This window comes from Anser brachyrhynchus (genome assembly GCF_964034855.1).
Source record: "Anser brachyrhynchus genome assembly, chromosome: 4".
Lineage (NCBI taxonomy): Eukaryota > Metazoa > Chordata > Aves > Anseriformes > Anatidae > Anser > Anser brachyrhynchus.
In genome coordinates this window covers 64,858,209-64,871,465 of record NC_137698.1, presented here as the reverse complement: position 1 = coordinate 64,871,465, position 13,257 = coordinate 64,858,209, and the positions used below count along the sequence as shown (strand labels likewise).

At 37.7% G+C, this 13,257-nt stretch overlaps 1 long non-coding RNA gene across 1 annotated transcript in view; it reads left to right on the top strand.

Annotated features, from left to right (window-relative positions):
* Positions 1-13,257, top strand: part of LOC308194808 — a 113,049-nt gene that overhangs the window by 68,236 nt on the left and 31,556 nt on the right. The window contains exons 4-6 of the long non-coding RNA XR_013950881.1: positions 5,395-5,474; positions 7,078-7,269; positions 8,863-9,031. This is a non-coding gene — a long non-coding RNA (uncharacterized lncRNA). The remainder of the gene's footprint in view (positions 1-5,394; positions 5,475-7,077; positions 7,270-8,862; positions 9,032-13,257) is intronic.

Genomic DNA, 13,257 nt, shown 5'->3' with positions numbered 1-13,257 from the left:
CCCTGTTTCACAATATGCTTTTTGACTTCAAGGAGTTACATTGAAACAAACTGCTAAAGGATAAACCAAACAGGTAGGGAACAGATGCAAGTCTTGAAAGACAAGAAGACTCTCTGTAGGGAAAGATCCTCTATCTCCCTCAGGCTGGGAGTTCACTCTCTCCAAGTTTCATTATGAGGCTAAAGAGAGTCTTCAGGAATGAGGTGGGATGGGTTCTCAGCAGTCAGAGATACAGAGCAGAAGGAATATGCTGTGAGCAGGACAGGTGACAGGTGACAGGACAGAAGTTGCTGTGGATCCTGTAGTTATTAACTGAAGTCTGAATTTGAGCACAAAACTGTGAGACTGTTCCATAAACTTTTTTTTTTTTTTTCCAAATACTTGAGTGAAGAGATGTCTGAATAAGGCATTGTTCTGAAGATGCTGTTTCTGTGCCTTTTGAATGTATGAAACACCAAGGAAAGCTCTTAAACATGTGAACAGCAATTTGAGCTTTTATTGTTAGTATGATTAAAAACCAATGTACTATAAAAAAGGAACATGGTCTTAAGAGTTTGTCTACATATTTCAACTTACAGACAAGTACAGAAATCTATGTTGAGAATCCAAATTCAGGAAAGCTGAGAGTATAGCTGTCAGCTTAATGTTTTCTATCACTGGCAGAAATATAATTTTCTGAAATAAATATTGGCACAATATTTATCAAAAAATTCTAGAGCTTAAAATTAAAGCTGGAGAGATTCATCTAACTGAAGGGGTGCCAAGCCATAGCCTGTTTACTGCATCCAACCCTTATTCAGTTCACATTTGACTTCTCTGGTAGGGTGACATCAGATGTTCTACTTGCTGGCTCTGCAGTGGAGACACTCTGAGACCCCAATTATGCACAGCCTAACATCATAAGGGAAAGAGCTCTCCCTGTCCTCAGTAATATAAAATCTGGATGTGTTAGTGCAGTTGGCCTTATGAAAATTTTTTACCCAGGCTGGGAAGATTGGAACATTGGCTGCCACTCATGCAATTTGATCCCCCACATCTATACTACTTTTTCATTACATTTTTACCTAGGAACTCCTACGCTGTGTCCAAAGCTGCTGGATGGTTGTCCTAAATAATGTGAAGTTCAGTTATCTGGGGAGTTAAGTGTTGTATGCCACTGGTAAAGAGACAAGAAGCCAAGGTGTGAGCAGTACTTGAGGCCTCTGCAATGATTAGGAGAGAGATGCCCAGATGATCATAGCAGGAAATTCATGACCCATGCCATGCAGAAAGATTAAAAAAAAGTCAAGGTTTCCCTCCTATGCTTGAAGTCACTTTTTTAAGTGTACATGAACTTCTTGCCACAGCTTTGTGCTGTGAACTCATGTTGAGGCAATTGCCTATGATGACCTCTAAGTCCCTTTCTGAATTACTTAGTTCTCACAGAAACTTGTACAACCTGCACTTTGTGTTCCCAGCTATGTTATGTTTTGTTTGACTATACAAAATGTCCTTTTATTGCTTTGTGATCATTTACCAAATGATTCAGGTCTCCCTGTAAGAATAACCTGACTATTAAGTGTACTCTTTGATCTGAACAGTTACTGTGCTAGTAAAACTTTTGTATCTTTAACTAAGTTACTGATAAAAATAGGAGTTGAAAATCGATTCCCAGTGGCCTTATGGCTAAGGCTGCACTCCTGACTATTTTCTCAGTAGGCATTGTATTTTGAGATTCATCAGGGGACCGAGTTTTAATTCATTGTACTGTCTTTTAGAGTCAAGAGATCTAAAATCAGCAGCTAAAGGGTACTCTGTCTAGAATAAATACAAATATATAACAATATAACTTTACCATATCAGTTAGACCTAAAATCCAACAATAGAAAGGGAACAGTTGATTTGAAAAGACCTACTTTCCATGAAATCATGTTGACTGATGCTGAACATTTCTGTAGTCTCTAAATTTAATTGACCGTCTCAAATTGGTTCCATATTTTTTTCCATGAATTGATATCTAAGTCCTCTACAATTCCCTCAGCCTCTGCTTTTATTCTTTTTAATTTTATTTATTTATTTATTTATTTTTTAAATCCTGGCATTCCTCCAGTGCTTTGAAATTTCTATAGTTTTCAAACATTCGTTAATTATGAACAGTAATGGATATGCTCAGAGAAAAAGTTTCTCAGCAGTTTCCTCTAAGACAATTGGATTTAGATTATTCTCTCCTGCTTGGTTTGATTGGCAAAGCTCTCATTTTGCTGCAGTTGCCTTTCATTTTTCCATTGTAAGAGGAACTGAATGTTCTGTGCCCTTCACAGCTATGTAAGAGATGCATTTCCCTTGCTTGTTAATAAGAAAATGCTATTCCTATATATATATATATTGTTACTGATGTTTCTTTTGCTGGGTTTAGTTGTTATTTAGTTTTGTGTGTTTTTTTCTTACATGTACTTTAAACATGGGTTATATTATTTTCCCAATTCTATAAGGCTTTTCAAAACATCAGGAGTAGTGTCTTTTTGCTTTGTTTGGGTACAGCCATTGCGGTTTGATATGCCTGGGAGATATGTTATACCAGAAAAGTAAATAGTACATCTTGGTCCCTTTGTAATAAATTTGATCTTATCCAGGCATAGATTGAATGCTTTTTGTCAACCCTAATTTTTGTTCATTTCTATTGATTATCCAGCCAGGTCACTGTAAATTTCCTGTTTAACACATCCCACCTGGCTTACTGGTCCACTAACCTGGCAGTGTTTTAAAACTGCCTTTTAAAAAGTGTCTTAAATACAAATAGTAATGGTTAACCCTATATGCTTTTTGACTCAAATAAACCTGGTCACCGGGCCATGCAACTAATACCTGGGAAAGGATTTATTTTAGGTCCCTCCTAGATGACAGATAAAGTAAAACTTAATGGTTTCTGATTTTTTTTTTCCCCTCGGGAAGTCTTGATCCTGATTCTTTCAAAGAGGAGGAAACATTTTTAGGGTCTTTCCAATGATTTATAAATCTTTGTTGTCATTCTTTCTTTATTTATTTACTTGTTTGGCTATTTATTTATTTTAGGAGCTAACTTTGGAATAGCTTGATTCTGTCATTCTTTGAGATAGTGGAACTTAAATTCAAGTAAAGCTTCGTTCAATATTGCTACGCCAGTGCATTAATCAAATAGCAGGCTTGGAAAACACACTGTAAAAATTTTAACCATAATCTCCTGGTGCCAGTGGGTCGGAAGCACCCACTGTTAAGTGCTGCTGTATTTGGCATCACTGCTGAGAGTCAACCTCCAGGTGCCACAAAAGCTTATTAACTTAAAATATCCAGCTGCACTGTTTCTCAGCTGTAGTGCTGCAGCCCTTAAAGTGGTCAGGATAGATTTACTCTGAGGCTAATTCTGCTAGCTCAGAGAAGAGTTGCTTGTCATAGCAGAACACTATTCTGTTGCTGGCAGTTGTTTTCCCATCCTCAGACCTTTAACTTCACCCTCTATATGTTCACTAAGGTTATAACGAAAACACAGGACCATCTCTAAATGGATGTGACTTTGTGTTTTGCATTTTCTTTTAATTAAAGTGATGTCAGGCCTAAAGTTTATTCTCCCCCACCCCCCCTCCTCTATTTTTCATGTTGATTTTGACACCCTTGACGAGCAGAGGTCACTGCCAGCTTGGTCTCCTCCCATGATGAGAGTGCGCCCCTTGATGTTGCAAACATAACGTTACAGATCCCTCTGCTGTCTCCAGGAGTCACGTACAAGCGGCGTCGGTATTGCATCAAACAAAAGCCGTGGGGCATCCAGGTGGTAATCACAGTTTGAGAGATCACGTTTTGAGATTCTTGTGATATGAATCTCCTTGATGTTGTTGTACTTTGAAAGGCTGGAGGGTGGTTTAATGGGAGTCCCAGGAGAAAATGCAAGAGATGCTACGCAAGGAGGTGCTGACCAGCCCTGCCTTGTAGGCTTGTTGCCACATCCCCACCTGGGAATAAGGGGTTTGTGTGGGGCTGAGTCCTTGGCATTTACCTCCAGGACAGGGAGCAGACCAAGCTTTTAGGCTGCTGTTTTATGGGCAGTAGGTTCCTTTTATTTACTTCTTATGAAAGAAGAAAATTTCACAGTGAAACCTGGACACTGTCCATCTGTACAACATGACCTACCCAGGGCTACATTTGTTTCCTGTATATGAAAAAGAAAAGACTGAATATTGGTAAAGGTTGGAGAACAGAAAAGGGGAGGACAATTTAAATATTGTGTTACTGTCTGAGCATTCAGAAATCCAGGGTTCATATCTTTGGAGATGTTAGAGTCCTTAACTTTACACATACAGGTGACTTTGCATACAGGTGACTTTACATATATAAGTACCTTTACATACATAGGTGGTCATGACAGATAGCAGCAAAGTAAACTGCAGCTGTGGGGATTTCTGCATGGTGCTGCAGGCATCGCACAAAATCCCTGTACTACAGCTATTGAGCTCACCTGTTTCCCATCAGTCTTGAATGAGTGTTTTTCAGAATCCATAAGGTCGCTGAGGAGGTATTATTCTTGCTTTCAATAGGATAATCAGTTCTTTTATAATTAATATTTAATGGAAGTGTTTTTGAAATCTCCAAGAAGTAATCAATAGTTGATCTACTTAAAGAGGGGTTATTTGGGTTCCTCCCATCCACAATAATTATGATATATGTAAGCTTGTGGGCAGCAACCACAGAGAACACTGGGATTTGGAAACTGGGGAGAGTGCAAGCCTATCTGAATGAGGAATGGGTGTCTGTGATTCAGAATAGCTGGAAAATGTATTCTCTGAGAGTGTACCTGCATCAGTATATAAATTCATATCTAAAGGTATTCATCTTCTTATTTAAACTTTTTAAAAGGAAATTTATTTTGAAGAAAATATCTTCATTTGGATATGCTTTCATTGTCACTTTCTGAAACACAAATAACATATAAGACTCAAGCAAAATTCACCAGCCATACAAATCATTAGACTCCAAAGCAATTGCAAGAGATGATATCAAAGGTAACAGTATAACTAAAAGCAAAAATAAATTAATACAAAAACAACACAAACCTCTAACCCTCAAGCATAAACAATATATGTATTTTTTCTTAGGACAAATATGTTATTTATCCAAAACTGCATTTTTTAGATTGACTGCAGCTGTTTGTGATTTTATGCCAAGTTTGCTAAATAGCTCCACCCCACAATAAATATTCTTTTCTGAAAGGAAATAATTCATTTTGACACTTTATAAACTAGGTGTTTTGACTTTTTGTTTTGAATGAACACTCTAAACATAAATGTATATATACTAAAAGTTTATAAATGATCTTTTTAGAAGTTATTGAAACTGAAATGTTACACTTAAAGTGAAATTTTTATTTTATTTTATTTATTTCAGACAACTAATGGATCTTCAGCAGTGTTTCTTCTTACTGCCTGAAACCTCAGGCATTCATTTAACAAGCACTGGACAATGAGGTATTCTGATGTGTCAGCAACAGTCACCCATTGACCCTAGATACAGAAAAAAGTTGGCATCCCATAGCTTACAGTCCAGCTGAGACTGGCATTTATGAGAGTAAAAACACAATATGTAAAACTTTTACTGAACTCCTAAGTGGGAAGTACTTCAGAAATTTCAGTGATTAAGCTGAAAATATATTTAAAAAAAATACTCCACAAACCTATATCCTATTATGGTTTGGCTATGTATCCATGTAGACTCTAGGTACCAATCACATCGCATCCTAGCCCTCATCCTCAGTGAGAAGAGGGGAGGCATCCTCTTTGCTTCAGTCACCCTAAATTTTCTCTTAGAGTGATGCCCTTAATATAGCTTGCCCTTATTCATTTCCAGCTTATTCTCTAAGGAAACTAAAAAGAGGGATACTCAAGGGCCAGGATCCAACCCTGGACCAGCAGTTCTCCTAGAGCAGACATGGTCTTTCATGATTGGTTTCACCAGAATAGCTCAGAGAAACAGGATTTCAATAAAGAATGTAGATTTTATTGTCAAGAGAAAATAAAAAGTAGGGAAAAAAGTGAGAAAAAAAATATATCATTTCTTTGCATTAGAATAGTTGTAGACTCATAGAAAAGCAAACTTCAAACTGATGTCCAGAAAGACAAATTACAAATTAATCCAATGACAGGGAGAGCCAGCCATATATATTTTTTATACTTTTTATATTTATATTATATATTATTTATATTTTATATTATTTTAATATTATTAGTAGTAGTATTTTAACCTAGCCAACTTTGAAGATCCCAAGATATTGTTTCATTTCTTTTTACTATGCTATTTCTTGGTATAGTGTTTTTGCAGCTTAACTTTCATTGTTGCAACTTGGAACTGGTGTACTTGATCTCATTTCATCTCTGAGTCATGACATTTTTGCCATTTGTGTGATTAGCTACCTTTGTCATCATCTGCTGCACTGGAGCACCAACCTTTGTATTTCAAAGGAGCAAATAAGTGAAAATACACAAATATTGTTGCTTGTAGAAATTGAGCTTTGCTCTGTGTAGTTTCTGAAGCCCTCCAGCTCTGCAAATTGTTGGGTTTAGAGAGCACTGCAGACCTCAGGCTTGTTCTGATGTTTGCTCTGGATTACAAGAAAATCTGCTGAGTTTTGTCAGGGTACAACACAGGAAAAGTGTCAGGAAATGGCAGCCAATGCTGTGAATAACACAGGCATTTGATGAAAAACTAGCTAAACAAAAGAAAAATGACTGTAGATGGTCCTAGAAAGCACTATGGCATATTCAATACATGCTTTTAGGTATTCTGACTGTATCTGATAAATGTATCTGAAATGAAGTCTCTAATTGGAAAAAAATAACAACAGTGTGACCCTGAATTAATTAGTTATGGATTTCCCTAGTTTCAGTCTTACCTGTAGGTATTTTAACTAAGATCTTGACACTTTTACATTTGCAAGTTCTTTCCATGTGATTACGCAGAGTTTCAAAAAGGAAAAAGTGAAAATGAAGAAGGTATTGATCAGTGGTCTTCAGCATGGTCTTTAAAGGACATTTCTCTTCCAACGGAACTATTCTATTCTGTTCATATCCACAGGAGAACTGCTTCAGTACTGGAGACAGGAATTTGGAGTGCTCCCTTGTACAAGTATGCTTTGACCATTGCACTTCTTCACCTCCTGTATCTTGTTTTATGTCCTTCAGAGAAGAAGTTTTTGAAGAGAAGTGGTTTGCTGCTCCTTAGAAATGAGAGCAGTAGGCTTGAGTGCCCCTCCAGGCTCCCGTGAAGGCAAGAAAGCCTGATTTCTTGTTTCTCTCCTCTAACTTGACATTAAGCCAGGGACACCATTCATTCAGCAACACCATCCATTTTATAAGCTTTGTTTCAAGAAATACATGTTTCTGAGGGCCCTGAGCCTGGAGGTAATTCCTAGGGGTAACCAGAGCACGTCCACAGCACTGACCCCTCTCCAGGCTTCCTTGATGCTCCATGAAGGAGGGCAGGATCAGCCCATGCAATTGTTTAGGCAAGGCATTTTCTTGGCTGCAAAGCATTGCTCTGTCTGAATTGTCAGTCCAGAATGGAACGAGAGGGAGCTTAGGCTAAGAGTCCTCCAGATTCTGAGATCACATTTCCCTTTTGTATTTTCTGTAAGACTTTGGGCACCAGGAGCATTGTTTTCTCTACTTTCAGGTATGTACCACCCTGCCAAGGACATATTATCACCTGCCCAGGTGAGGAGAGAGTGAGCAAAGCTTTTTAGACTGTAGTTTTTGATTTAGTGCTCCTAGCATCCTCCTAAATTCGGTTTTATATTCCCATGTCCTTATTTGACTCTAGCCCTAAATCAAAAGAGGGTATATATTTTAGCCTTAGAGGTTAAAGAATCTGATTCTTTCTCCTGACAGTGAACAATGTCCTTAAGTGATGTGCAAGTCATGTTTAAGTGCCTCTCATTTAAGAAAGCAATCTTTCATTTGCCTTTGGTTTTCATGACTGCTTAAGCACTTACATGTTAATTTTTCTCAGTTCCACAGGATTAGAGATATTTCTTCCAAAGGATAAAATGAGGATGCAATTGAGGGGCATGTGAAGTAGAAACCAAATTCAGGAGGAACATTTATTTTGAAATAAGAATCTGTCTCAAAACTAGTGATCAGATAAAATCTGAGTGTAGAGGCTTTTAAAATTTAATTTGCTGATAGGTCAGCAGTTGTGAAAAACTGATCTCCACATTTGTAATGTAAGTCTTGCCCACTGGGGAAAAGGCTTGTGACTTAGATTTCATCTTTTGCAGTTTGTTAAATGGGAAGGGCTCAGTTTGCTACATGATGTCATATTATGGAAATAAATACCCTTGGCTAGAAGCAATTATGCAGAGTAACTCACTAAGAACAACTGAAAGCGACTCCCATGTGAGAGATGCCAAAAGATACAGTGGACTTTTATATCTGTACATGTCTACAACCTGCAATTCTGTTTTATCCTTTGTTTTCCATGCTATTTTTCTTTGGAGCATTGGAGCTCTTCCCTAGCAGTTTCGTCCACTGTTCTATAATGAAATTATAAGGCAGATTAGGAAAATGAATGTGTAAGAATTTGACTAATAGAGGAAAACCGCATTCAGCAGGTTGTTACTACTGGTTTTAGGTTTGTGCCTGTATACATGGCTAAGCTAATGGTATTACCTCATATATAAATTTGACTTTCTGTGTTAACAGCTATAACTATTTAGTTTGTTTTTTAGCTCTTCTATGTTGGATAAAGGCCTTACAGAAAGGAAAAAAGGAATAAGGAAAAAAAAAAACAAGGAAAAAAAGTAGGTTTATTTTCCTCCAGCAGATATATCTGCATCCATTTCTGCTTTCATTCTTTCACCAGAAATGCCAGAAGTCAAGTGCAGCACCTCTTCTCAAGTCTATTGCCTCGGGATGGGGAGGCTGAATTGGTAATGTGGTGATCTGTGCTGACTTAAGCAGGCTCCTGTAGCTACTTTTCCTGGCTCTCTGTGCCCACTGTCTCTAGAGGCTCCCAATGTGCAAGGACAAAGGTGAGAAAAAGAGTTTTACATGAACAGTTTCATACCTCCCCTGGAGACAAAAGTCATGCTGCAGTGCTATGTCTACTGTTTTACTTTTTGTTTGCTCGTTTACTTTTCTGTTGTTAATTGTATTAGCTTGAGCTTTGCTCAAGGTGAGGAGACAAATCTGGTTTGTCTTAAATCAAGGCTTTCCTGCCTCTCAAAGTCTATGAAAAGGAGGAGACAATCCCAAGTGATAAAGAATAGAGGCTTTTATTCCTGATACCTGTAATCAGTGAAGTTGTCCACTTCTCCTCGTCTTTACTCTGTTTTATTTTGGGTGTTTGGTTTTAGTTCTATTTTCTTTAAACTGTTTTTCCCTCGTAAATCACCAAGACCCTATCTAAACTAAACCCCTCTGAACATCAATAAATGACTTTCAAAAAAATAAAAATAAATTTAAAAAAATAGTATTAAAAAACTAACAGTGTAGAAAATTAAAAATGCCTCTTCAGGCATGTTAAAAAGGCTTGATAGAGACAAATGATGGAGAATTTGTTCAGTGAATAAGTTGTTTCCATAACTGGAAATGTTATTTAACCTGCCTTTAAAGAAAGCAGAATGTAACAGTATCTATTTGATAAGTGAATAAGTACTGGGCAGTGTTAAAAGACAGAATGACAACCTTTTGTGTCAATGACGTCTGTAACAGAACTGACGCAAGGAAAAAGATAATACCTTTTACCAGTCCTTTTTTATCACACCCATATCATATCTTCATTTGTGATCACAGAGGGAGTTTCTACAGAATGAAAATACTGTTTTATCTGCTTGCCTAGTGAGCAGTTTTGCATTTATTTGGACATTTGAAGAATCAGTTCCAATTTCTGTTGCTGCAATTACAGGAAAAAATACCACATAGAAAAGAAAAAAAAACTAAAGCAGTAACTGAGGGGAGGGAGAAGATAGGGCTGTGAAAAGTGATGCTGGCTTATCTGAATAACTGACTACATTCTCTAAGTAAAATTGCCAGAAAACAAAAAAAAAAAAAAAGGAAAAAAAAAAAGTCTTTTGTCTACCCAGCAGCAATAGCTACAATTATTGCATGAATAAATATAAAAGGAATAAAATGTTTAGTTTTTTATTTTGTCCATTATTCAGTAATATGCTTTAATACATCATTAGCTCTGATGATGCAGTCTAGTTCCAATTAGCCAGGATATGAAGCATCTGTAATCAAATGCTACTATTGTTTGAAAATTATTGTTTGAACCACAATAAGATCACCTGAATGCAGCAGACATCTCAAATGATAAAGGCAGCCCATAAGAACTGGCCTTTACATGTCAAGGACTTTATGTTTTTGTTTATTTGTGTATCATGAACACAACTAAAAAAAATAGGCAGATTAAAACACTTCTGTCTGTTTAGGAGGAAACAGTACTATGTGTGTAAATATTCTCTTTAGCTTGAAAAATAGTCATGACTAGCTTCTTGGCTCCTGGAAGTAAACTTCAAAGAAATGATGCACTTCTAACATTAGCAGAGTCAGTTCACACTTAACTTCTTGACCACCTGGCTTCGTTGTACTATTTGCTGTAACTGAATTTGAGTTCTAATGTTTTTATTGTTATCACATGCTTTTCCCTACTCAGATTGAGTAAGAGATTGCTCTGCTTCTTTAAAGAAGTTTCTCTGAACAGCATCCTCAAGTCACTCAGCATCTAACAATGAACACACACCTGTTTGTTCTCTTTCATAGAATCATGAAGGTTGGAAAAGACCTCCAAGATCATCTGGTCCAACCATCTCCCTACTACCAATGTCACCCACTAAACCATGTCCCTGAGCACCACGTCCAAATTTTCCTAAAACACCCCCAGGGACGGTGACTCTACCACCTCCCTGGGCAACCCGTTCTGATGCCTGATCACTCTTTCTGAGAGGAAATGTCTCCTAATTTCCGACCCCTTGTCACAACTTGAGGCCTTTCCCTCTAGTCCTATCGCTAGTTACCTGCGAGAAGAGGCCAACCCCCAGCTCCCCACAACTTCCTTTCAGGTAGTTAGAGAGGGTAATGAGGTCTCCCCTAAGCCTCCTCTTCTCCAGACTAAACAACACCAATTCCCTCAGCTGCTCTGTTCTACACCTTTGAAATGTTACAAGGATGGATTTTACTACAACACTTTTTATTGTGTTTATAATTCTGTTGTTGGAAGATTGAGCTACTTCAGTGACTTAGTGAGATTTCATGAATATATTTATTACTGTTCTCCAAATTACAGTTTGATTCTGTTATTGTCTTAGTTGCTTTTTGTATCCCTCTAAGAACAGAGAGTTTAGGGTGGTCTTTTCCTGTTATTCATTCTCCATGTGACACCAGACAGGAAGTGTACTGAGGTGTTCACAACTTGTTGTAATATTACATACATTTCAATTATTTACAGTAGCAACATTTATGCTAGGGAGTGGCAGAAGACCACTCTTGCACAGACAGAAATTGGAAAGATAGTCCCTGCTCTGGATCTACAGTCTACTCATAGGACACCATGAGATATCACAAGACCAAAAAAACACAGGTAGGGGAGCAGATGATACTGGCAAAAAAAAATGACTTCATTATGAAAAGAAAGGTAATGACCTGATGCTTATCTGAAATCGAATTTTGTCCCCTACCCCCAGGCTGTATGTGAAATCTAAGGAAAGGACTGGGCAAAGACAGTTTGGTATTTTTGCATATCGTTCTTCTACCTTTCCTGCCCTGCTCTGCCCTGCCTTGCCCTGTGTTTTCCTGTAGGAGGACCCTGCTCTACCTTTTTAAGACCAACGCAGTGCCCAGGGCAGTGGGGGAGAGAGGCAGGACTCCTCTCTCAGTACAAATCCTTAGTGACATTAAAAGGTAACCTGCAGTAAATTTACCTTAATCGGGGTCCTTGCTTTTAAAAATTAGTATAATTTATTAACTTCACATTTGACTAAAGCATGTTTGAATGTCTTCATAGAAATTACTTTTGTTAATAACAGCATGAAGCCAAAATTGGAACAAACTCTTATATTTTTATGCACGCTGATGTCTGACATTTCTAAAAACCCTGTGTTCCCTTTGTTTGTTTGTTTGTTTTTAATAGCTAAGACTTTTTCAAACAAGCATATAGATGCTGTACCCTTTGTTAGAGAACCTGAAATGTAACATGTAGGTGAAACACAGAAACCACAGGAAAGGTGTCTTTATTACAGTATGACTAAATATGAACTTATCATCTGTAGTCACCAAGCATCTTTCATAAGAGTTAGAGAGGAAAGAAATACAAAAGATCTACAAGGTCTGTTGATATTATCTCCTTCCTCTGAGAACTGTAGTCAAAGACCGATATGAGAGCAGAATACAGGTTTGTAATTAGACCGGTGGGTCTGATTTTGGCTTCCAAGGCACTATGCTGGGACTCAGTAAGGCCATTTTATGTGTTTAGAGTGTGTTTTATGTTTTTATGTGTTTAGAGTATTTAGCTTTATTCTAGATCTAGACATGACTTTTCTCACAGTTAAATTTGTTTAGCTACCTTTTCATTATAAAACTACTCTGTGATTTGGCATTATTTCCTGTGGAGCTGCTTTTGATGACACAAATATTATGACTGGAGATCTTAGAATTTCCATAAATAATTAGAGAAGTTGGTAAAAAGAAACAGAATCTTTTTCAAGCATGGAGTCAAGAGAGGAAAAAGAAAAATAAACCAAACCATACATCCAGAGAAAAGAGGAGGCCAATAACTACAGTGTACATCCAGGGAGTATCATGGTACTCAGGCAGTGCATTGTAGAGGCAATGTGGGCTATGAGTAACCCAGTGGTGTTAACCTACCACCGAGGTAAAACAATTGCATGAGTAAATGCACACAAACAGCCACACCAGACTTCTCTGCCTCCCAGTCTCTCCTAGATTTCTCTTTGCTTTCTCCGCCACTACTCCCGCATCTACAAAAACACAATCATCCAGGCAGATAGCCAGGTTATTATATATTTATTGTCACAAAGGACACCCCTGTGTTTTCTGAATTTCTTGATCTTGGAGTTTCTTCTGTCCCAATGAGTTTGGTGTCTCCTTCCCAATGCTTGTACCATTGTGCTCTTCTGCTTTTCTCTTGCCTGGAGTTGCATGCCTGCACTGCATACCTCTTACTGCATACACTGTTGAACTGCTATAGTAGGTCCATCAACAAGATACTTTTGATTGACCTGGGTCAGGGTCACACTGG